This window comes from Aquarana catesbeiana, linkage group LG03 (assembly GCF_042186555.1).
Source record: "Aquarana catesbeiana isolate 2022-GZ linkage group LG03, ASM4218655v1, whole genome shotgun sequence".
In the NCBI taxonomy this organism is placed as follows: Eukaryota; Metazoa; Chordata; class Amphibia; order Anura; family Ranidae; genus Aquarana; species Aquarana catesbeiana.
This window is the reverse complement of record NC_133326.1, coordinates 282,844,405-282,871,070: the sequence shown is the minus strand read 5'-3', so window position 1 is coordinate 282,871,070 and position 26,666 is coordinate 282,844,405. Positions and strand designations below refer to the sequence as shown.

At 46.9% G+C, this 26,666-nt stretch overlaps 1 pseudogene; it reads right to left on the bottom strand.

Annotated features, from left to right (window-relative positions):
* Window positions 1-4,334: 4,334 nt before the first annotated feature.
* Window positions 4,335-4,453, bottom strand: LOC141135947 (5S ribosomal RNA; annotated as a pseudogene).
* Between the last annotated feature and the right edge of the window lie 22,213 nt (window positions 4,454-26,666).

Below are 26,666 nucleotides of genomic sequence, written 5' to 3'. Positions count from 1 at the left end.
GGCCATGACCCCCCCAATTTTACTGTGTGCCCCCCCCATGTGCCCCCCCAAGTTAAGTACTGTCATAATGTCAGTTACTGTAATAACCGAATCGCCGCCGGCCGGCACCGCGGCTGTCCGAGTGCAGACAGTCTGCCCACTTGAATGACTCACTAGTATGACTGTCAGTCTCTGAGCCAGTAAGCGGGGCTAGCTATTAGCCCAGGTGACATTGCACAACAGTCGCCGTCTGCCGCTGTTGTTTATGGTTGTTGGAGTTGTAGTGTAGTCTGCAGCGCGGTGGCGGCGGCTGCGTGCTCAAGCTCCCTGCTCCCTGCTCCCACTCCCGGGGGGTTGAGTCAGTCTAAGGAGAGGAGAGTAGCGCAGCCTGCCTAAGCCTGCGTGCTACAACAACTTCCATCGCTGCAGTCGATATTGCCTGGACATCACACCACGTCACGTGGCGGGTCTGGGCGCGCCTGGTGGCTGCAGTAAAGAGTACTGTGGAGTGGAGTGGAGACCCCAGCCAGGAGCAACATCACTGACCGTGACTGCCCCCCACGAGCCATGACTGGAGGAAGCAGCAGTGCAAGGAGGAAGGTGAAGGTGGAAGAGAGAGGACCTGTCCTGTCCCGCTGACAGTGCTGAGCTCTGAGTCTGCCGAGCAAGGTGAGAGACACTGACATACACCCCCCCACAGGATCAATCTCCCCCCATACACCTGACCTCATCTACCTTGCCCATCATAGCCTCCTGTGATTCCTGTTGGGAGTGGGAGCTGCCCATGGCCTCCTGTGATTCCTGCTGGGAGTGGGAGCTGCCCATGGCCTCCTGTGATTCCTGCTGCGAGTGGGAGCTGCCCATGGCCTCCTGTGATTCCTGCTGGGAGCTGCTCATGGCCTACAGGCCAGCAGGACCTCCGACTCACATGCCATGGTCAGCTCCCAGGAGGACCCACAGGTCAGTGGCAAGCAGGACCCACCGGTCCGCAGCCAGCTCCCAGCAGGACCCACAGGTTTAATAGTGTGTGATAAAATGCGGTTTAATAGTGATTTTTTTTTGTAGGGGATTTTAAATTATTACGTACATTTAAACTATGGACTTGAATTAGCATTATGAAGGGCCAACCCTTCTTAATAGTTTTTCATGGAAGTAGGGCCAAATCCGCTTTTCTTCCAGGAATAGATAGCTCATTATAGTTAGCCCTTCATAATGCAAATTTTTGTCTATGGCTATGAGTCATGGTAAAGGGACTCTCTAGCTTCCTTCTAGGAAGTACACCTAGGGACTTTTTTGCATCTTATTAAAAGTCTGCAGTTGGACTGAAACGCTGGCGCTCAAGTCCATTGTATATTGCACAAATAAAACAAAGGTGAATTTGTAAAAAGACCTCTGGAGTGCATTCTATTCTTGAATGTATTTTTTAATAAAAATGTGTGTGTATGTGTATATATATATATATAAATTTGCGTTTTATGGTTGGCCCCCCTACTTTTGTCCTTGTCCCCCTGTGTGCCCCCCCTAAATATGAAAGCTAGAGACGCTACTGAGTGGCGCATGTTTCCTGTGTTTACAACAGTCCGAGAGCAAATTGACATTTCTAAAGGAAAAAAGTCATTTAAAATTACTAGCGGCAGCGCCGGCTGCTATAATGAATTGTCGGGTCTCTGCAATACTCATAAAAGTCATTGAAAAAAATGGCCTGGGATTCCCCCACAGTGCATTACCAGGCCCTTTGGGTCTGGTATGAATATTAAGGGAAACCCCACGCCAAAATTTAAAAAAAAAATGGCGTAGGGGTCCCCCTAAAAATCCATACCAGACCCTTATCCGAGCACGCAACCTGGAAGGCTGCAGGAAAAGAGGGGGGTATAAGAGAGTGCCCCTCTCCTGAACCGTATCAGGCCACATACCCTAAACATGGGGAGGATGTCCCCATGTTGATGGGGACAAGGGCCTTATCCCCACAACCCTTGCCCGGTGGTTGTGGGGTTATGTGGACGGGGGGCTTATCAGAATCTGGAAGCCCCCTTTAACAAGGAGACCCCCAGATCCTGGCCCCCCCGTGCGAAATGGTAATGGGGTACAAATGTAACCCTACCATTTCACAAAAAAAGTGTCAAAAATGTTAAAAAAGACAAGAAATGGTTTTTGACAATTCCTTTATTAATGTCTTCTTCTTTCCCCGCTTCTTCTTCCATCTTCTTCTGGTCTTCATTCGGTTTTCTTCCTCCATCTTGTTCTTCCCCTGCTTCTTCTTCTGCTTCTTCCTCTTCTTCCTCCGATCCTCTGCTTCTTCCTTTGGTCTTCTCGTCCGCATCTTCCTCTGGCTTCTTCTTCCCCGCTTCGTTCTCAGGACGATCCGCATCCGTGGGAGGTTCCTGCAGTGTGACGCTTCTGTTCTTCTGACAGTTCTTATATAACTGAGGGTGAGGCTACCAGGTGACCCCGTCCTCTCTGACACACGGGGACTTCACAGGGACTTCTTATGGCTTTCCCCGTGATGTCAGAGAGGGGCGGGGTCACCCGGTTACATAACGGGTGACCCCGCCCCCTCTAACACCACAGGGAGAGCCATAAGGAAGTCCCGTGCGTCATAGAGGGCGGGGTCACCGGGTGGCCCCGTCCTCAGTTATATAAGAACTGTCAGAAGGACAGAAGCGTCACACAGTGGGAACCTCCCATGGATGCGGATCGTCCGAAGAACGAAGCGGGGAGAAAGAAGCCGGAGGAAGATGCGGACTTTTATTATTTCATTTTAAGCATTATTAAAATCACTGCTCCTGAAAAAAAGCCGTTTTTAAAACTTTTTTTTGCATTGATACATGTCCCCTGGGGCAGGGCCCAGATCCCCAAACACTTTTTATGACAATAACTTACATAATAACCTTTAAAATTAGCACTTTTGATTTCTCCCATAGACTTTTAAAGGGTGTTCCAAGGTTTTCGAACTTGCTGCGAACACCCCAAATTGTTCGCTATTCGGCGAACGGGTGAACAGCCAATGTTCGAGTCGAACTCATGTTCGATCCAAACAGACAGCCCATCCCTAATGGTTACCAGAAAAAACTTGTTTCCTTGTCAAAAAAAAAAAAAAGAAAGGACCAAGAGAATATGTCGTATCGGCCCAAACAAAGGCTGTTTTGTAATGCTGACAAAACTAAATTCAAGTCCCAAGGGTTCAGGGGTTACTTAACCGTGTTACTCCCTGAATAAAGTTACGAACCAAAGAATGCGAAGCAAGTGGTCATTGAAATAATACCGATAAGGCCGAGACCTGTCCTTAGAAAGCACTCAAGGCCAGCCTTATTTCTCACCCCATCTGCAGAAAGTCAAGCATTCTACCCTTGACCTATTTCCTGGGGTGCAACTACTCATTTCACACCAGGAGACATATGTTTCCCAGATTCCATAATATATAATTATGGAGGCCGGCTCCCTTGCATTAACCAAGGTAGAAACTGAACCTGACAGCCCACGCTTCTTCAGAGTGTGGGTATCAATAGCCAGACCGTTAAATTTAGTGTTTGTAAAGTAGGATGGAAGACCGGACCACACGAGAGAAGGTTTGGCCGTGATGGTAGATTCCATGGGTTCCCTACTGCCATCTTTACGATCTCCGCATACCAAGATTTCCTGGGCCCCTGCTGGGGGCCACAAAAATCAACGACTTCCCTTCCTGCTTGATCCTGCGAAGAAGTCGTGGACGCAGGCAGAATAGGAGGGAATGCATAAATCAGTGAGACCCGATTCCATGGGAATAGCAAGGCATCTGTTCCGCATGCTAGCGGATCCTTTGTTCTTGACACAAAGTTGTCAATTTCTTTGTTGAACCTGGACGCAAACAGATCTATGTCTAGGATCCCCCATTTTTGACATATTGACAGGAAGATATCGGGGTGAAGGAACCATTCTCCCGGGAACAACTGCTGGCGACTCAAGTAGTCCGCCTGCCAATTTTCTATTCCTAGAATGAAGACTGCCGATAGGCAAAGTACATTGTTTTCTGCCCAAGACAGGATATCTGGGCCGCACAACTTCTTGTGCCCCCTTGGTGATTAATATAGGCCATTGCTGTGGCATTGTCGGATTGAATCCTGGCAGGACAATACCGTAAACTGAACGTTCAGGCCCTCAGGACCAAGAGCTCTGCCTGAATTCCTAAAATGTTAATGGGCAAGGCCATTTCTGATCTGGGCCACTTCTCTTGGACAGTTGCCTCTTCCAGGACTGTTCCCCAACCTAAACAAAAAAGGTTGGCATATGTTGTTACCACTTCCCAGGTAACTGAAGGAAGGATTTTCCCCTAAGTACATTTTTGGATATTAACCATAAACTGAGGCTCCGGTGCACCCAGCCTACAGCACCTGGTATTTCCAGGTGGTCTCTCATCCGGGTACTAACCAGGCCCGACCCTGCTTAGCCTCCAAGATGAGACAAGATCGGGCGCTATCAGGGTGATGTGGCCGTAGGCTTTGGAGTCAGACATATTGGGAATGTAGAGCTTGAACCCTTTGAGCGAAGCTGATAGGATACTGTTTTGCAGCAGTCCCGAATGAAACTGAGCATAAGGAACGGCCTTGAATGAAGCCACCATCTTTCCCAACAACCTCATGCAAAGTTAAATAGAAGAAATTAATCTTGCTTCGACCACTTAAATCAGTTCCTTTATGGTGCTGATCTTTGCCTGGGGTAAGAATACCCTTTTCTGGGTGTACCTATGAACGGATCGAAGTATTTTAGCCTTCTTCATGGTTTAAAGAAGATTTCTCCTAGGTTGAGAATTCGACCTAGATATTCCAGGTAGTTGAATGTGGTGACCATACTTTGGTCTAAGCTGGCTACCGACTGGTCTATCAAGAACAGATCGACTAGGTAAGCTATAATTGTTATACCTTGGGCCCTTAATCTGGCTAGAAGAGGGGCCAGAACCTTTGTAAACACTCAAGGTGCAGTAGCTGGACCGGATAGCAGAGCTACACACTGAAAATTAGGATTTTCCACCTTGAAAAATAAAATATTACTAGTGAGAGAGGAAATGTCGATTGACGCCAGAAGTTCTCCTGCTTGTAGGATGGACATAACTGATTTGGATTGACTCCATACAAAAAAGAGTGGTTATATTCAGGAATTGAATTTAGATTTTTTAAGATCCAGAATGTCCATTCAGATTTGGCACCGTGAAAAAAAGAGGTTTGAATCAAACCCCAACCTCTGTTCTTATATGGGGACCCCCATGATCACTTTTTTCTTTTTCTCTGGATCCTTAGAAATGTTTGATCTGAGAAAACAAGGAGACGGGAACTCTTGGAACTCCAGTTTGTACCCTGGAGCTATTGAGAAAGTCCCCCATTCGTCTCAACACTCTTCCTGCCAGATCCTTGAGAACTGCAGAAGAATTCCCCCTATTCGAATGAACCTGACGGTGGAAGCCACCGTGACTGCCTGGAGGCTGATGCCTCTGGCACAAAGGAAGACTAGCCAGGAGCTTCTTACAAGGCGCTTAGAGAAGGGTGCAAGGCCTGAAGGATAGAATCTCTCATAGCAACTATTGCAAACATAAAGCTGCCTCCTGGGCCTGCTGAGCAGGATAACCTTGAACACCTGTTTAAACTGGTCTCTCAATGATTAAGCAATTACTGTCAGCGCAGGCTGAGACACTCACTCTGCCAGAGAAAAAAAAGTGTTTTTTTTTTGTTTTGTTTTTTTCAATAGGAATTCCACCTTTTTATCTGTAGGTTCCCTAATTTGAGCATTGTCTGCTGGACAAGTCAAACTTATTCACAGAGGATATAGCAGCGTTAACTGCTGGTATACCCTACTAGTGAATTTCCTCCACCATAGGACAAAGTGTGAAAACTTTTTAGGAGGGAAAAAAATGCTTATCTGGGTGATCCTCCCAGATACAAAAAAAGCTTTTCCAGCAATGAATGGACAGGAAAAGGCATGCACAGCTTGAGGAAGCTTTAGTGAACCAAAACACTCAGTTAAGGGTACATAAATGTGGAGCAATCATTCAGCAAGAAATTGCACCATCAATCTTAAAATTGGAACAGCTGATTCTCCCGCATTTGACACCTCAGAAGAGGAGTCATCAGCCTCACCATGGTCCCCTGAGGGAATTCGTCTTCTCCTGCCCCTAGGTCCTCAGTTTGAGGGTCCTGGATAATGGAAGAGAACCTGTCGCATTTTTGACCCACACTGGGATGTGATTAACCACTTCCCGTCCGGCCCATAGCAGATGATGGCCGGGACGTGGTTCAGTTATCCGGACTGGGCGTCATATGACGTCCAGCAGGATAACATGCTGCCGCGCGCCCGCAGGGGCGTGCATCGCGGGGGCGCACATCGCGGCGATCGGTGGATCAGTGTGTCAGTCTGACACACCGCTACACTGATCTTGGTAAAGAGCCTCCGGCGGAGGCTCTTTACCACGTGATCAGCCATGTCCAATCACGGCTGATCACGATGTCAATAGGAAGAGCCGTTGATCGGCTCTTCCGCACTCGCGTCTGACAGACGCGAGTAGAGGAGAGCCGATCGGCGGCTCTCCTGACAGGGGGGGTATGCGCTGATTGTTTATCAGTGCAGCCCCCCTCAGATCACCACACTGGACCACCAGGGATCGCCACTAGGACCACCAGGAAAGGGGCAACATGTGGATGGCCAGGTATGTACCCCATGGCCATCCACATGTGCCCAGTGTGCCCAGTCAGTGCCCAATCTGTGCCAATCAGTGCCCACAAATGGGCACTGATTGGCACCATTATGTTGCAGTGATGCCCAGCAATGCCACCCTTAGGGGCATCAGTGCAAACAATCAGTGTCATCAGTGCCACCCATCAGTGTCCATCGGTGCCACCTGTCAGTGCCCATCCGTGCCCACCTATCAGTGCCTATCCATTCCAACTATTAGTGCCACCCATAACTACCCATCAATGCCACCTACGAGTGCCCATCACTAACACCTACGAGTGCCCATCAGTGCCGCCTATGAGTGCCCATCAGTGCCGCATACCAGTGCCACCTATCAGTGCCCATCAGTGCCACCTCATCAGTGCCACCTCATCGGTGCCCATCAGTGCCACCATATCAGTGCCCGTCAGTGCAGCCATATCAGTGCCCGTCATTGAAGAAGAAAACGTACTTATTTACAAAAATGTTTAACAGAAACAAAGAAAAACTTGTTTTTTTTCCAAATTTTTGGTCTTTTTTTATTTGTTGCGCAAAAAATAAAAACCGCAGAGGTGATCAAATACCACCAAAAGAAAGCTCTATTTGTGGGAACAAAATTATAAAAAATTTGTTTGGGTACAGTGTTGCATGACCGTGCAATTGTCATTCAAATTGCGACAGCGCTGAAAGCTGAAAATTGGCCTGGGCGGGAAGGTGTCTAAGTGCCTGGTATTGAAGTGGTTAAAGTCGCTAAACTTTTTTTTTTTTTTTAAATATCATAAAATAAACAGGAACTGCATTGTTAAAAACAGTTGCAAACATTTCCTGGCCCTGATGCTCACTTTGATCAGCCACCCCCTCTCAGGGGAGGATGCCATTTGTAGAGATGAGTAGGCTTTCCAGAGCTTGAGGGAGACCCTTTTAGCTCTTTTTTGGGGGTGTTTCAACCCCCCCTTCTGACCATAGCCGATGCACAAAGCAGAGGTACTACCAGAAGAAATCGCATCCACTGCTTGAGCAATAGTCCAGCTACTGCCGCTGCTATTAATGCTCAGCCTGATGCAAATAGTAAATGTGTGAAATAGGAAATGCCTGTATCACCAAAACCTCTTTCATGCTCTTCTTTGCTCTTATGTCTCTCCGACAATTTTGCAGCCAGCATAAATGGAGTTTTTCTTTTTTAAGAACACACTCCCACGTTGAAGGACGCCAACGCTGCGCTAAGCCCTGCCCCCACCGCCGCATCGCACCCCCCCCTTTCTTTTAAAAAAAAAAGTTTTCCTGCGCAAGCACAGGAGGGATGGCATGGAGGAGACCTGGAAGCCGCCACCGTGTAGGGGCAATGAAAGAAAGAAAACAGCATTGCTGATCGTTTTTAGTTCTCCCTTATACTCAGCCTCTTGAAGAGGGGAAGAGTTCAGCTCAGGTGGGGGTGTCTGGAGGAAGCAAAACCCCCCAAACTTACCGGAGGTCTGCCTGCTAGCCGGAGGAAAAAAGTCTACTGCTTCTGTGTAGCAAAGCATGAGAAGGTACGTGCTCCATACAGCCCCCAGTGGTGACTCTTAGGCATGACAACATTTACTCTACACTCCACTTACCTTTCCCGCCGCAGGGTTTTCTGTGGTAAAACCAACAGACCCAATCTTCACCCTTCACAGTGGGTTCCATTAACAAACCTTCAGGAACCGGAACCCTCAGGGCACCCACAATCCTGGATCTGTAAAAAGCACCCCACCAGTAAAACTTTATGGCCTTAATACCAAAAGTACTGGATCCCGGGGTCCAGTTCTCTAAAAGAGAGAACCGTTACAGGCAAAACCTTGTTTCTTCGGATACGAGGCCCGGGTACCATTCAATTCGGCCTAACAGACACTTTAAATGGATCCAGCTGCATAGCTAGCCCCAGCAAGGATTGCTCCAGAGGAGCTCAGCACAGCACATCTTCACTCGTGACCAACACCTTAGACACTGACAAAAAAACTGAGATACTCCCAGTAGTGGGAGGGGTTATATAGGGAGGCAACTTCCTGTTTAAGGTGTGCCAGTGTCCAGCACCTGAAGGTGGACTATAACCCACATAGTAATTACTATGGCTCTGTGTCCCGTGATGTACGATTAAAGAAAAAATCATTTTAGCCAGAATCGTGCAGCTCTAAAGCACACCTGTGCAATAATCATGCTGTCTAATCAGCATCTTGATATGCCACACCTGTGAGGTGGATGGATTATCTCAGCAAAGGAGAAGTGCACACTAAAGCTTTGTACACACGATCAGATTTTCGGCAGGGAATTGTGTGATGACAGACTGCCTAAAATCCAACCGTTAGTACGCTCCATCAGACAATTGTTGTCCAACTTTCCGCCAACAAATGTTGGGTGGTAGGCTAGTAAATTTTCGGCAGACAACGGTCTGTTGTCAGATTGTTGTATCATCTGTACACAAGTCAGTCACACAAAAATCCAAAGTACAAACACGCATGCTCGGAATCAATGCTCACCAAACACACATTAGCAGAAGGTGCCCAAAGGGTGGCGCTCAAGAGCTTAAATTCCACGTAGTACGTCACTACATTCGTGTTTGTTGGACGACAATTGTGTGCCGTTAGTATGCAAGGCAAGTTCCTGCCACACACCCTTCAGACAAAAGTCTGATGCTCTGTTGGCCAACAATCCGATCGTGTGTACGAGGCTTAAGGCCCCTTTCACACTGAGGCGCTTCTAAACTGCCAGTAAAACACTGAGCACTTTTAAAGAGCTTTTAAGACACTTTAGGAAAGCTTTCCATTCATTTCAATTGAGAGGGGCATTTTTTCACCGCCCTGCCAGCGCACTGCCCCAGTGTGAAAGCATTCATTGATTTTAAAGGAAATAGGTTTTGGTGAGCTTTTCAGGCACTTTTTTAAGCGTGAAGTGACTGAAAAGCGCCTCAGTGGGGTCTAACATAGATTTAGACAGATTCAGCTCATGATAAATAGGGGCAAACACAAAAGTGTTGCATTTATAATTTTGCTCAGTGTAGTTTTGGACAGCAGTTTCATGTTTTCATTGCAACTGTTGTACCCATAGAGAATACATAGAGAATACTTCCTGTCCTGGAAACTCAACAGGAAGTGAGATGAAATTAATAAAAGGGAAGGGGAAATCCCACTTTAATTACTTTTGAAAGGCACAGATATTGTCAATATAGGGTTTTTCCCCTGCCTCTGATTTGATGACTACTGCAAAAAGTTAGATAGACCCTCACTTTCTGTCCTGGTAACAGTGGTCACCAGGATTCAAAGTGAGAGAGATTGTACTGTATTTGGAATCCCCAGTCAAGGAAGGAAAATATACCTTTAGACTGGGTTCACACTTATGCGAATTAGATGCGGGTTTCCCCACATTCAATTTGCATAGCAAGAGATTGTGACCGGCTCTCTGTGGAGCCGGTGTTCTGTCAAATTAGCAAACTCGTCAGAAACTCCAACCACGTCACTTCTGGTTTATTTAAACCATCAGTAATTGGAGATTTGATGAATTGCTGCTTGGACACAACACCGTCAACCGAATACAGTCCAGGAAGATTTAGCTGTTTTGACAGCACAGCGGCTAACGAGGACAAAGTTGTCGCCGCCTCGGAGGTGGCCATTTTGTTGGCTAATATCAAAACGGAGTAACAATCTCCGCTCATAATATCGTGCACCTGACTGTATTCGGTTGCCGGTGTTGTATCCAAACAGCAGTTCATCAAAATCTCCAATTACTGATGGTTTAAAGAAACCGGAAGTTAAGTAGTTGGAGTTTCTGATGAGTTGGCTATTTTGACAACGAACAACGGTTCACACATCTCCGCAGCGGCTCTTGTGTGAATTGCACAGAAGCCCTGTGTGTCTTTTGATCCGTTTCAGGTCCGAAATCAGCCCAAAATTCAGGTTGAAATCAGACCTGAAACGGTGAATGGAGACGCACCGGACTCTTGCTGTGGGTTCTAGTGTGAACCGAGCCTTAAGCAATAACATTGGCCATTTGTACAATTTAAAGTGATACTAAACACACACTGCTTAATTTACATTGTCCCTTTGGGGGATTTACTAAAACTGGTGAGTGCAAAATCTGGTGCAGCTGTGCATAAAAACCAACCAGCTTCCAGGATTAAGGCCGGGTTCCCACATATGCGAATTGGCTGTGGATTTCCCCGCATCCAATTTGCATGACAGGAGAGTGTGACTGGCTCTCAATAGAGCCGGTTCACACAGCTCAAGGGTGGCCTCGGTCCGCATTTAAAAAGGGTGTTTATTTGGTTCCAATTCAGGTGCAAATTCAGGCAAAAATTGTGACCTGATTTGCACCTGAATCGGTGAACAGGAATGCACCAGACCAGATGCTGTGAACCGCGGCCAGACATATGTGAACCCAGCCTTATTGTCAAAGCTTATTTAAACAAGCTAAAGTTAGAAGCTGATTGGGTACCATGCACAGCTGTAAAAGATTCTCAGTGCACCAGTTTTAATAAATCCAGCCATTTCTGTATGTGAATGATGGCACTGTAATTGTTTAAAAAATAAAAAATAAAATAAAATAAAAATGTACCTTTTTTCTGATCGATATACAGCTGTTACATGATCCAGCTCTTTCCCAGCCTGTCTGCAGAGTAACATAAGCAGGATGAGCTTCTAGTCCTCTGCTGCTGGGCACATGTTCAAAATAAATAAAACAGCCTTCGGAGTACAGAGTAAAACAATAATTAATTTCAATAAATTGTTTATACAGAGTAAAAAAATAATTAATATCAATAAACTGTTTTAAATTGTAATACAAATATACATTTGAAAAGAAAACTTTATTATTTTTTGGTGTGGGTTAATCTGGGTGTGTCACGCCCCTTCAGCCTGTGTCTTAGAATAAGAGGAAGGTGATTCCTCCATCAATAACATGTAACATGCTGCCCCCTCTTTGTGTTTAGCTGGTTAGTGGGCATGGAGAAGGAGGACGGGAGTGGGCTGTCATTTACTATTGTGTATACCCCCATATGTGTGACTCTATAGACACATGGGCTGCTCAGATGTGATAGAGAGGAAATGCCTAGCATAGAAACTCACTGAAAACTGAGCATATGCAGAGCTGCCAACATGCTCTGCAAAATCCCTAGCTGAATTGGGGACTTGGACAGAAGGTGGAGGCAGAGAACAGCAATATCAACCAGGTTTTTTGCGGAATACAGAAAACTAATCCCATAGTGACTGAGTGAGTATGAGCAGCATGTAATACACAATTTATTGATAGTTTTTTATGATGTGGGTTTAGTGCCACTTTAAGCATTGACCTTGGCATATTTTTGTAAAGCCAATCACCCTGTTGATTTACCCCATAAGATGTGGATGTTACATGTTCAACATGTACTTGTATCTCTCTCTGTGTCGCAGACCCACCTCTATACACAGGTTTGAGCTCCTTCAAAACTCTGTGTGTATGTTTAAAGCTGAAGTTTAGGTATGGCAATTAGCACATAGTTATATCGGTCCAACCTGGACCAATGTAAGTGTAGCGGGCACCTACTTTTGGCAGGTGACCTTTTCCTGGTAGTTTCTATGTCAGGGAAATTCAGACAGACTTGTGCTATTACAGCAGGCCTGTCTGTTGTTAATTTTCCTTTGAGTGGCAGGTAGTTTGTATGCTAGTCTCGGCCAATCATTAATTTGTTGGACAACTCCCCGGGACTCTCATATAAAAGTCTGGTCACATGGTCAGGAGAGAGTTTTCCTGTTCGAGCTTAGAGAAGCCCAGCCTGGTTCCTGGAGGGGAGAGGTTCCCCCTCCGGGGAGCCAACGGAGCCCCCCCTGGCGAGGAGGGTGGGAACCGGTCTCCATAGAGGAAGGGACGACACAGTGCAGCATTAAGGACTGTGAGTTTTGAATCTATGGGCTGCGAGGGTTGGGTGGTGAACGTGAATTACGGATATAATGTTTTAATCAGCCGCTCCTTCGAGGGTAAGCGCTTCATAAGTATGTACCATACCAGTGGGATCCTGCTAGAACAGTCTTTCTCAACCAGGGTTCCTCCAGAGGTTCCTAGGGGTTCCTTGAGCTATGAGCAATTTCTGCCTCTCGGACAAGTAACCACTTAAACCAATGATCTTTCCTGGTGCCTCCATGGCAGCATACAGATGATAGAGCTCCACCTTGACTCCTCCCTCAGGAATAGTGAATAGCATAAATTAAAGACACAGTCCCCCCCAACATTCTCCTTTTTTTTCCTCATACCTGGTGAAGAGTAGCAGTATGTCCATACCTCTGCCTTTGGAAGCTTCCGCCGGGTTCAGCCTCTCCCGGGTGCAGTCCCTGTTCTTGGGCCGCTCACAGCGCTGATAAGACTGGGAACCCCTTCTGTGGGTCTTTTGGGGTCAACTCGCAGAGTTTCCTCACAGGAACGCAGTCTACCATTACATATCATGGTGAATTCAGGAGAATTCGCAGAAGGATCAGCTCTCATATCCCAGGCCTGTTGCTTTTACTTTCTTTTCTTTCCTTTTTGGTTCTTCTTTCTTTGTATTCTTTGTTTTTTTTTGTGTCATTTCCCCTTTAATTTTTATGCATGCACAGTGCGACACGTATTGGCTGTTCTTGGGGAGCTCTCTGTGGCTAACTATTAGTTTCTGGGGGGTGAAGGGCTTCCCCTAGGAGGGTTGCTTGTGTCTTCCCGCTCTGGAACTTTTATTTTCTGGTGCACGGTGGTGCTGGCATGCTCCCACGGAGTGACCCAGCCGACATATTACTGCCTGACAGTTCTGGTCAGGGATCGTGTCGCGGTGTCGGCGCACATGCGGTCACATGGCGGGACGCTCACACGCCAACCGGCTAGGAGGTAGGAGGTCCCTGATTATTGACCTGCTTAAGTGGACAATGAAGGGCTCCTTTTCAGAGTTAGTGGCCTTAGTTCCTGCTCAATAAGTCTCGCAAGCATCCCAGGTGCAGGATGTGGAGCCCAATACTCCAGGTCCATCAGCAGTGAGCACTCCTCTGCCTCCGTCAGGCCGACCAGCTAGGGATTCATTACCTGAAGATCTCTCGGAGGACTGTTCAGAGAAATCGGATCCTTCTGGGTTCAGTTATGCTCTGGTTCAACCTTTCATCCAGGCAGTCAAGACTGCAATTGCCTGGGAGGACCCAGAGGAACCACCTCAAAAATCCAAGAGGTATTTTCCATTTCTTAAAAAGAAACAGATTGTCTTTCCTTTGATGGGCGAGATCCGAGAAATCATCAAAAACGAATGGACAAAGACGGATAAGAAATTTTCCTTGGGCCTGCTTAACAAGTTGTATCCATTAGCAGAGTCAGAAACACAGTATCTGAACTCCATGCCAATAGTAGATGCAACAGTAGCACGCCTTGTGAAAAATATCACTCTCCCGATGGAGGACTCTGCGTCCTTCAGGGACCCACTTGATAGACGAATTGACCTAGATCTTAAGAGAAGCTACTTGGCCACAGGAGCAGCTTGTAAACCAGCTATCGCCCTCACTTCTGTATCAAATGCCATCAGAGCCTGGACGGAAAATATTGAAACGGCCTTACATCAGGATGTCCCCAGGCATGACATAATTAAGGCTTTGGAAGAACCTAAATTGTCGGCAGACTTTGTCGGGGAGGCGGCCATTGACACAATTCGGTGTTCAGCAAGATCCATGCTGCATTCAGTTATGGCAAAGAGGGCCTTGTGACTGAAATCATGGACGGCGGACTTAGCTTCAAAGCAGAACTGGTGCAAAATCCCATTTGATGGGAAGGCACTGTTCGGAGACAAGTTGGATAAAGCTATCTCCAGGGTGACAGGAGGTGAATCTGGCATGCTCCCGCAAGACAGAAAGGTGCGAAGATCCAGTCTATTCATCTAGATTCCGTCAGTCAAACTCAAGGGATTTCAGACAGTCAAGGCAGTTTAGAGACAACAAGAGGCCTTGGAAGGGCATTCGGGCGTCCTTTTTGAACACCCGGAAGAATAAAACCTTTACTACTCTACAAAAGTAAAAGCAGTCTTTTTGACGCCATGTTAGCCCAGACACTCCAGGTAGGGGTTAGACTAAGGTTTTATGTTCCGGTCTGGGCTGCCCATTGCCAGGACCCCTGGGTTCTGTCAACAATCCAGTGGGGGAATTTTTGTAATTTTTCTCATCCTCCTCCTCGGACATCTTTCAAAAGAACAGAGATTCCAACTTCTCCACTAAAGGCTCTGGCACTAACACAATTTATGACATCACTCCAGCTTCAGTTAGCAGCTGTGCCAGTTGCCTTAGCAGAATGCTTCACAGGTTTCTACTCCACCCTGTTTCTGGTGCAAAAAAGGACAGGGGAGTGGAGGCCTGTGATAGACCTAAAGAGGCTCAACCAGTATATCCACCTCGAGAGCTTTAAGATGGAATCTCTGCAGACGATTATTCAGGCAGTCCAGCCAACATATTGGATGATCTCAGTCGATCTGTAGGATGCTTACTTGCACGTCCCAATTCTCCCTACATTTCAGAGGTACTTGAGGTTTGCGGTGGGACAGATCCACTAACAGTTTCAGGCCCTGCTTTTCGGTCTGTAAACCTCTCCCCAGGTATTCACCAAGATACTAATATCCGCTCTAGCCCCCCCCTGCGGGAGAAGGGCTTAAGGATATACCACTATCTGGATGATATCCTCCTCCTGGCAAGCAATCCGGATCCACTGGTATACCACCGAGACATACTTATGAAGTTCCTAACTGAACTGGGGTGGCTTATAAACTCCAACAAGAGTCAACTAGTGCTGACACAGCAGATGGTCTACCTGGGCGCAATGTTTGACACGCAACAAGGGACAGTTTCGTTACCACCTCCAAAAGCGAGGATCGTCATTCAGAGGATGGTCAAGGTTATCTGGAGCCGCATCTGTCGGCTTCACAATGCCTGAGCCTCATTGGCATGATGTCCTCTTGCATACCCCTAATTCCTTGGGCCCATTGGCACTTGAGGTATTTCCAGACAAGTTTCTTGGGGCAGTGGAGGAGACAATGACTCTCTCAGATGATCCTACTGACAGGAGTAATATGCAGGAGTCTATACTGGTGGACAGTTCCAGAGAATCTCTCCAAGCCTCGTCACCTGAGCTTTCTCTACGAGACCATAATTGCGTCCGATGCAAGTGAACAAGGCTAGAGAGCCCATTGCGAGGAAACCAGATTACAGGGAAGATGGTCTTCATTGGCATCTCAAGTCAGAGGGCAGAGAGTACTGCTACGCCTGGACAACAGGGAAGCAGTCGCATATCTGCAAAAGCAAGGAAGCACTCACAGCAAAACACTCCTCAGGGAGGTAGAGCCGATTATGCTCTGGGCGGAGAAGAACCTCCTGGACCTCAGAGCGGTGTATCTTCCAGGCAGATTGAACACGGAAGCAGATCCGCTGTCAAGAAGCTTCCTGGACAACGAGTGGGCCCTTCATCCCCATATTTTCCATCAGATTGTCAGCCTTTGGGATCCCCCTCAGGTGGATCTGTTCGCCACACCGGAGAATGCCAAACTAACCAGGTTCTTCTCTCGTCTACCACATCCACAAGCAGAGGCAGTAGATGCTCTGTCATGCCCCTGGAGGTTCACCACAGCATATGCTTTCTCTCCTTGTCCACTAATATTGAGGTTCCTCCTGAGACTCCTCAGAGAGTCAGTCAAAGTGTTGGCAGTTCTACCGTATTGGCCCAAGAGATCATGTTTCCCTCTAGCCATGCGCCTCAGTGTGAGCTCTCCAGTCAAGATCCCTCATTTTCCTCAGCTTCTGTCTCAGGGCAGACTAACTCATCCAAACCCTCAGAAGTTGGAACTTCTAATTTGGAGGTTGAGAGGCAAAGGTTCAAGGCTTTAGGTTGCTCCCCAGGGGTTATATCCACCCTAAGAGCCAGAAAACCTGCAACAAACGCAGTATATACAAGGATCTGGGACACGTTTTTGTCATTTGCTGCTGGGAATGAATTTAATCCAATCTTCCCCTCTACATCCAATATTCTCATATTTCTTCAGATATCTTGATCTAGGACTTGGCCTGAGCTCCCTCAAGGTGCAGGTAGCAGCAATTTCTGCTGCAACAAATAGAAGATGGGCAGAGGATCCTTTGGTGGTCACTTTCCTCAGAGGAGTGTTAAAGATTCGCCCACCTGTCAGATGCTAATTTCCCAAGTGGGATCTGTCCATAGTGCTTGAAGTTCTATCTGGCCATCCGTTCGCTCCAGTGGAGCTGATAGCAATATGGAATCTAACACTAAAGACTGCTTTGCTTTCTTTGCTTTTGTCCATTACATCCGGCAAAAGAATCTCGGAACTTCACTCTTTAGGGATAGGTGATGACCATATCTCCTTTTTCCCAGACAGAGTGGAACTTCGACCTCCTCGGGAGTTCACACCTAAGGTTGCTACTCCAAGACACAGGTTGGAACCCTGGGCGTTACCAGTATTTATAGACGCGGATTCAGAGTCCTGTCATGAACTGGACATCTCCAGAGTGCTCAGGGCCACAAGCCACAAGGTCCTTAGGAAACTCTGAGAGACTATTCATTATACCATTTGGTAAATACAGAGGTAAAGAAACTTCCATCAGAATTCTGGCATCTTGGGTTGTAAAGTTGATTCAGAAGGCCTACAGGGCAAAGAATATGGATCACCGTATAACTGTTACGGGTGACGCTGGTTAGTTAGTTTGTTTTTTATACCCGCCGTTTATTACCTAATAAAGGTTTAACCCCTTGATCGCCCTGCGGGTGATATCAGTTAGGTTTTAGGGTCAGATAGGGTCTGCGTCGCCCCAGGCAGTGTCAGGTTAGTGCCAGTACCACTAACACCCACGCACGCAGCATACACCTCCCTTAGTGATATAGTATTTCAGATTCAATATCTGATCTGATCAGATCTATACTAGCGCCCCCAGCAGTTTAGGGTTCCCAAAAATGCAGTGTTAGCGGGATCAGCCAGGATACCTGCTAGCACCTGCGTTCTGCCCCTCCGCTCAGCCCAGCCCAGTCCACCCAGGTGCAGTATCGATCGATCACTGTCACTTACAAAACACAACACACATAACTGCAGTGTTCGCAGAGTCAGGCCTGATGCCTGCAACAGTTTTTTTTTGGTAGCGTTTGTTACAGTTGCTGATAGCCTAGGAGCTTTTTTACCTGTGAGTCTCACTACTGTACCAGTAAATTTCGAGCCGAAAATGGCAAATCGAAGGTACACTAGTGAAGAGGCCTACATGTTTCTGAGCATGACACATAGTGAAGAGGAAGTCACTCATCTGTCAGATTCAGGCTCAGAATACAATCCTGTAGACGACAGCGGCTCCATGACAGATAGCTCTGACAATGGAGTTGTGATCCCTGCAGGAGTGAAGGAGCGATTTGCTCCTAACTTTTGGGGCGGATGCCCCTATGCTTCGGCATATATATATTTTAGGTACAGACTGCGTTACAAAATGTTTTATTTTTTACTATGTTTTTTTTTGTATTTGCTTTGCAGGTATGGTATGTCTTATTGTTATACTGTAATGTTACTTTGTTTTATTGTTAACCACCATTTGCTTAGCAGGTACACCATTCAGTTGCAGCGTGGATTTATTTATCTTGACAGCAACAGCGTTTGCTCCCACGATACATAAAGCCGTGACTCCAGCGCTGTCGGAGGTGATTTCACCACCACAGTTAAAAACAAAATGTTGCATGTATGCCCATCATTAGAAGTGGGTGGATGAAGGGAGGTATTCTAATGGTGGGCATACCCACTGATCAATCTCTTTTTTTCTTCAGCCCACAGGCTGCATGAAAAAAAAAGATTACAATATATGCCCAACAAGGACCAGCAACGTACTGGCATGTTGCTGGACTTTGAGTGGTTATACCAGAATCATGCCTGCGGGTTTAGGTATCATTATGTTCAGCCAGCGGTTGGCTTTCATGTAAAAGCAATCCTAGCAGCTAATTAGCCTCTAGACTGCTTTTACAAGCAGTGGAAGGGAATGTCCCCCCCCCCCCCCCACCATCTTCCATGGTTTTCTATGGCTCTCCTGTCCCAACAGGGAACCTGAGAATGCAGCCAGTGGTTCGGTCAGCTCACCATAGAGCTGATCAGAGATTAGGATGGCTCCAATCATCTCTATGGCCTAAGAAACCGGAAACTACGAGCATTTCATGACTTAGATTTCGCCAGATGTAAACAGCGCCACTGGGAAATTGGGAAAGTATTTTATCACACCGATCTTGGTGTGGTCAGATGCTTTGAGGGCAGAGGAGAGATCTAGGGTCTAATAGACCCCAATTTTTTTTAAAAAAAGTGTACCTGTCACAACCTATTGCTATCATAGGGAATATTTACATTCCCTGAGATAACAATAAAAATGATTAAAAAAAATGAAAGGAACAGTTTAAAAATAAGATAAAAAAAGCAAAAAAATAATTAAAATAATAATATAAAAAAGCACCCCTGTCCCCCCCCTGCTCTCACGCAAAGGCGAACTCAAGTGTCGGTCTGGCATCAAATAAACAGCAATTGCACCATGCATGTGAGGTATCCCCACGAAGGTCAGATCGAGGGCAGTCATTTTAGCAGTAGACCTTCTCTGTAAATCTAAAGTGGTAACCTGTAAAGGCTTTTAAAAGCTTTTAAAAATGTATGTAGTTTGTCGCCACTGCACGTTTGTGCGCAATTTTAAAGCATGTCGTGTTTGGTATCCAAATACTCAGCATAAGATCGTCTTTTTTATTTCATCAAATATTTGGGCAATATAGTGTGTTTTAGTGCATTAAAATTAAAAAACGGGGGGCGTGACCGGAAGCCGAGCAAGATGGAAGCCTGATCTCCCTGCTCTCTGAGCCCGCAGCGAGAAAGGCAATCTTGGGGGCGATCATCCGCAGTTTTATGGGCAAATCACGGACCACCCGCTCCTCCAAATACAGGGGATCATCGAATCCCCCTCCGGGTGCCTCCACAGACCTCTGCTCCTTCTTTACCCAGCCGGACGCATCACGGAACGAGGAGGCCAACATGGCGCCGGTCACTTCCGCGCCTCACCACCGGAGCTCCTCTCAGGCCTCACAGCCCGCTCCGGACCGACTCCAACACTCGGGGGACCCCCCACTGGAGGAGGCGATCTCCCAGGAACGCATCCCTCACACCGAAGCGGTGAGTTCTTCTCCACACGCCGGCGTCCAGATGGAACAGACACATGGGCCGCCATTAGCCATGCTCCCTATCTCCGCCCCGCCATACACACAATGCTCAGTAGCATATCCAAGGCTGCTGCGAACGGCTTCTGACCCCCAGAGCCAGGACCCCGCATCCCCACTCTCCTCAGACCTCTCCCAGGACTATCCACCGTTACCTAGTCCTGCAGGCCCCCCTGCCAGAGCGCATCAGCTCCCTGAGGGAACACAAGATGGAGCCTGGGCCATCACGGTCACATCCCCTCCACCTAAAGCGCAGAGGTTATCTCGCTCCAGAGACTCCAGCACATCCAGACACCACCCATCCTCCATACCTTCATATGCACAGAAGGCAGGAGCCCTGACCTCACTTCCAACAGGGGCTAGCTCTACAAGTCCCCCCCAGCAGCGACAGGCTGAAACCTGGTCAGACCCATGGGACTCCCCAGCAACTGGAACACAATCAAACTGGGAGAAGGGAACCACATACCCCAATCCCACTCCACCTGGCAGATCATCGCCCAACCAGCATTATGGTACCACAAAGATCCACCTCTACATCCTCAGTGGCAAGCATATTTACAAGCCATACCCACAAAAGAAGATTTCAGACAACTCATTGAAGACGTGAAATCCACCTGCCGCACGGAAATCCAAGTACTCCAAACGGGGCTCAAACACCTGGCAGACAGGATGGAAATGGCTGAAGAAGAGATACAAGAAACCAAACTGGCGGTCCATAGAACACAACTCCAGGGAGCAGACCACAGAGAAATGTTGAGAGATATGCAAAGACACGTGGAAGACCTGGACAATCGGGGACGCCGCAACAACATACGAGTGAGAGGCATCCCGGAGGCGGAGGGACCCGAGGACCTGCAAACAACCCTACAATCTGTCTTTAATAATTTAATTGGGGAGCCGCCTAACAAACACATTGATATGGACAGAGCTCACAGAGTGCTTCACCCTAAAGGCGCCACCGCTAAACCGAGAGATATTATTTGTAGAGTCAGCTCCTACCCCATCAAGGAAGAAATCATGAAGCGGGCACGCTTGGCGCGTAAAGTGACTTTTGATGATGTCCAGATACAACTGTACCCAGACCTCTCCTGGATCACCCTGCAAAAACGCAGACTTCTCCAGCCGCTACTACAGTTACTGCAGAAAGAGAACATCACCTACCGTTGGGGTTTCCCCTTCAGCCTCACGGCAAAACACCAGGGCAAATCCGTGGTAATGAGGTATCCAGAAGATCTGCGCACCTTTTGTAACATTTTTGAAATCCCGGCACCAAAGTTACCGGACTGGGACATTGTAGCAACCCCACCACCGCCGCCTACAATTTGGCAGAGAGTGCCTCCCTCCAACCGGTCCCGGGACTCCGACCCGCAACGCAAGCCCACCAAGCAAAAGAACCGCTGAGATGCAACTACTGTGACTCTTTATATCTGCAGGACCTGAGCACTTAGGCTCAATATATATACCCAGTTAGACTGCAGTTTACTTTAGTTTGTTTTAAGCAACTTCAGCTTAGGACCCCCAAGATTGACCCCCCATGCTGAATTTCACTATACCACCTAAGGCTTAACTCAGATGAGCTCCGGAGAGATAGGTATAAACTCCGTTCACTACCACCCCCCTCCTGATAGTTAGATAGATATCAGCGCAGGGTCGTAGACTATGTGCTGTAGAATAGTTGTTTTTGGCTGGCTACGGGCTCCCGGGTGCCCCTTCCCACTCCTCTTTCCTGGGGTGGGGGGGCTCAGGGGAATCCGTCCAGACCTGGGCCTGTTGGCCTATATAGGTTTATTAGGAATGTATGCTCTTCATGTTCCTTACACACTAACAGTGTTTTTCTCTCTTTCTGACTATCCTCCTTCCTTTTCTATCCAGCCATCACCAAACCTACCCAGCAATCACCGTGCAGGGTCCTGGTCTCCTCCCGGAGAGTGCCTGCCCCGAGCCCCAGTCCTGAATGCTGGTGCATCAACATCAGGTGAGCGTCTACTCACACCACCGCACACATTACCATGGCTAAGATACTCTCACTAAATGTACATGGATTAAACTCCAATAAAAAAAGACATCTGGCACTGAGGGAATTCAGACAGTCAGGGCCTGATATTATTATGGTCCAGGAGACCCACTACGATAGGGGGGGCTCCTTTGTGTTCGCCTCCAGGCACTACTCTCAGATCTATATGGCTTCGGGCACCCATAAAAAGGCAGGAGTGGCCATACTTATTAAGAGGGGGGCCCCCTTCGCCTGCGTGACCCAGCATTGCGACCCACATGCCCATTTCATAATCCTACAGGAACAATGGCAGTCACAGGACATTACCCTATGCACTTTGTATGCCCCGAATGTCAAACAGCACAGTTTTCTGTCCAGGGTGTATGCCCGCCTCTTTAAAACAACACCTAAGGTTCTTGTAATAGGGGGCGACTTCAATCTTACCCACTCATCTTACACAGATCGCCAGACGGTGGGCCCCCAAACAACCTCGCCCAGAGTACTCAGAGACTCGAGACTATTCAGGCAAATCTCCAGACGATATGCGCTCTTTGACGCGTGGAGGGCTCTCCGTCCAGGCGATCGACAGTACACGTTCTACTCAGCCCCTCATCGCACTCACTCCAGGATAGATTACTTTTTTGTTAATAACCACACTCTACAGCTCACCCGCAAGGCTCAAATTCTCCCGATTTCATGGTCTGACCATGCCCCTATCCTGCTCACCATAGACCTTGGCACTGCCTTCCGTAGGCCTTATAATTGGAAGCTTAATACCTTCCTCCTCCAACACCAGCCCTCACTGACAGAATTAAATTCCACTCTACAACTCTATTTCAAAGAGAATAATAACCAGGAGGTCTCATCTACCATGCTCTGGGAAGCCCATAAGGCGGTTCTCCGAGGTAAATGTATAGCGCTCTCCTCAGCGCTAAAAAAAGACGCCCTAACTGCAAAAGTGAAAGCGGAAAAAGAACTTAGAGTATTGGAACACAAGCTCCAAACTAACCCCACAATACCTTTACTTAAAAAAATAACTAATCTCCGTATGACTCTTAGGGACCTGGCCTTAGGTCAGGTAGAGAGGGCCTTGACCAGACTAAAACAAATGTTTTATGATAAGGGTAATAAGGCCCACTCTCTTCTGGCCAACAAACTCCGTGAACGCACCCACATGCTATCCCCGAATTAGATTAAAAATAAAAAGGGTCAGCTGTTATCTCACCCAGTGGACATTGCCCGAACTTTTGCAGACTTCTACAAAGACCTGTACAACAGCCCCGACATACCCAGTAACCCTCCTTCTCCAGACCTGACTCAAAAGATACGACAATATTTGGAACAAAGTGGAATTCCACATCTCCAATCATCTGACCTGCTATCGCTTAATGCACAGATAACAGAAGAGGAATTAGAACTGACTGTCAAAAACCTACCATCCCATAAAGCCCCTGGCCCAGACGGTTTTCCCTATGAATATTATAAGGCATTTCTCCCTCAGCTGCTTCCCTATATGTGTAAGCTGTTTAATACCTTCCTCCATGACACCCCTATCCCAGTAGACATGCAGAGATCCTTTATCACCCTAATTCCCAAACCAGACAAAGATCCATCCCTCTACGCCAATTACAGACCCATTGCACTCCTGAACTCGGACCTGAAAATTTTCACCAAGCTTTTATCTAACCGCCTAAATATGATTCTTCCGTCACTGATCCACAAGGATCAGGTGGGGTTTGTCCCACTGCGGCAAGCAAGTGATAACACCAGAAGGGTGATTGACCTGGTGGACGTGGCGGACAGGGAGGGATCCACCTCCATGCTACTGAGCCTTGACGCCGAAAAGGCTTTTGACCGTCTGGGGTGGCCCTTCCTGTTCGCTACACTGACCCACATGGGCTTCTGTGGACCCTTTATGCGAGCGATCAGGCATCTCTACTCCAACCCCTCCTCACAGGTCAGAACCCCCTTCGCACTCTCCACACCTTTCTCGGTGGCGAATGGCACCAGACAAGGGTGCCCACTGTCGCCCTTACTATTTGCACTGTGCGTGGAACCTTTGGCCGCCTCGATCCGGAACAATCCGGACATACGGGGGATAATGGTTAGGGATAGGGAATTTAAGATTTCCCTATTTGCCGATGACATTATCCTTACACTGACCCAACTTCATATCACCCTCCCGGTCCTACATAGGGAATTAGACAATTTTAGAGCTCTCTCAGGCTATAAAATCAATGCATTAAAATCAGAGGCCCTACCTTTACATATCCCTGAAGCCGAACTCGCACTTTTAAAAGCCAACTTCCATTACAACTGGAAAACGACCGCTCTAAAGTACCTGGGGACCTATATCACCCCAAAATATGACACCCTATACCAAGAAAACTTCCCTCCCCTCTTCCGCTCTATCAGAGCTTTACTGACACAGTGGAAAAAGCATCATATCTCCCTTTTAGGCCGTATAGCCTCTATTAAGATGACCATCCTCCCGAAGCTCCTATATCTTTTTCAAACCCTCCCTATCCCTATACCACTTAAACACTTGAAAAAGCTCCAGTCAGACCTACTCCAATTCGTCTGGAACTATAAAAGGCATAGGATACCGAAGACAGTAATGCTGGCGTCGCGCAGGGAGGGAGGACTAGCTTTCCCTGATATTATTAAATATTATCAGGCTGCGCAATTAAGAGCGATAGCCTCATGGTTCACTCAAAAATCATATAATAAATGGACCGAAATCGAAAAGCTTTGGCTAGCTCCAATACACCCGAACAACCTTCTATGGAGTGCGGAGGCAGAGGTGCCCCCCGGTCGGATGCTGGGCCCCATGTCATTGTTACGACGAACTTGGCGTACACTGGCCCGACCTCACAAATTGTCCTCAGAGAGATCACCACTGATCTCTTTTATCTGCAATCCCAAAGTGCCAGCTAGCCTTACACACCAGATGTCTTACCCTTGGTCCTCTAGAAACTTATTTCATTTCGGAAGTATAGTGGAACCTAGAACTCGTAAATTATTATCTTTTTCAGAATTACAAGCAAAATACGATTTGCCAAAACAGGCATTCTACAGATATTTACAAATTAGGCACTACGCACTGACTATAACCTTGAACCTGCAGTTCTCTCCCCCATCCTCCTTTGAATCTATAATATTAGAGGGGAATGCAAAGAAAGGTGTCATTTCGGGAATTTATAAGATTCTAAATGCCATCTCCCTAGAGGAGCAGGGAAAACACTCATACATGCTTAAATGGGAGAAAATCCTTGAAGAAGAACTACCTCTAGCACAATGGCAGGCGATCTGGAACCAAACAGCAAAGAGTTCAATGTGCACCCTTTATAAGGAAAATGCATACAAAATTTTGTTCTTCTGGTATATGACTCCAGATGTACTCCATGCAATTTTCCCCACTACCTCAGACCGGTGTTGGCGATGTCAGGGAGCAAGGGGCACCCTCATACATATCTACTGGGAGTGTCCACTGATTGTCCCCTTTTGGGATAAGGTCCAGCATCTATTGTCCCACCTTTTGGAACTGCAGGTTCGAGCTTCTCCAAAGTTCTTTTTACTAGGATTATCACCACTCAAGCTTCGCACACCATATAAGAAATTAGTAAGGCATATACTCACAGCAGCCAGATGTCTAGTAGCCCTAAACTGGAAACGCCGTTCCCCACCCTCTCCTGAAGATCTTTACTCCAGAATTAAAGATGTTGAACTGATGGAGAGAATGACGGCTAGAATGCAGGACAGACTGGAGGCACACAATGGGGTATGGGAGCTGTGGCATCTCCGGGAGGACCCACCATGACCAGGTACCAACCTTACTCAGATGGCCTACTTTATACTTCCCCCCCTCTCTCCCTCTTTCTCTCTTCCTCTCCTTCTACTCATTCTTCTACAATACAGTTATTAAAGATTTGAATTCTCATAGGCATTATTCTACATTAATGTAACTGAATTAACATTCTCTATTTACAAAAGGAATTGCTAGCAGTTAAACAATGAGATATCTTTGAAACTTAATATGATTTCAAAACCTCTATATCATAAGTATATGTTTGATTGTGGATAAGATATGTTGAATAATATTTACAACTTTCCATGCTCCTTTATTCTGTATCGCAACCAAGAATGATAACAATAATAAAACTGTTATTTGAAAAAAAAAAAATTAAAAAACGTGTGTTTTTCCCCAAAAAATGCGTTTGAAAAATCACTGTGCAAATACTGTGTGAAAAAAAATGAAACACCCACCATTTTAATCTGTAGGGCCTTTGCTTTAAAAAAATATATAATATTTGGGGGTTCAAAGTAATTTTCTTGCAAAAAAAAAATTTAGTTTTTCATGTAAACAAAAAGTGTCAGAAAGGGCTTTGTCTTCAAGGGGTTAGAAGAGTGGGTGATGTGTGACATAAGCTTCTAAATGTTGTGCATAAAATGCCAGGACAGTTCAAACCCCCCCAAATGACCCCATTTTAGAAAGTAGACACCCCAAGCTATTTACTGAGGCCTGTCGAGTCGCGGGAAAAAGACAATTTTTTTTTATATTGCTCAAACATGCCATGGGCATATGTGGAATCATAACCCAAAATACATTCTGTTGCTTCTCCTGAGTACGGAGATACCACATGTGTGAGACTTTTTGGGAGCCTAGCCGCGTACGGGACCCCAAAAACCAAGCACCGCCTTCAGGCTTTCTAAGGGTGTCAATTTTTTATTTCACTCCTCGCTGCCTATCACAGTTTCAGAGGCCATGGAATGCCCAGATGGCACAACCCCCCCCCCCCCCAAATGACCCCATTTTGGAAAG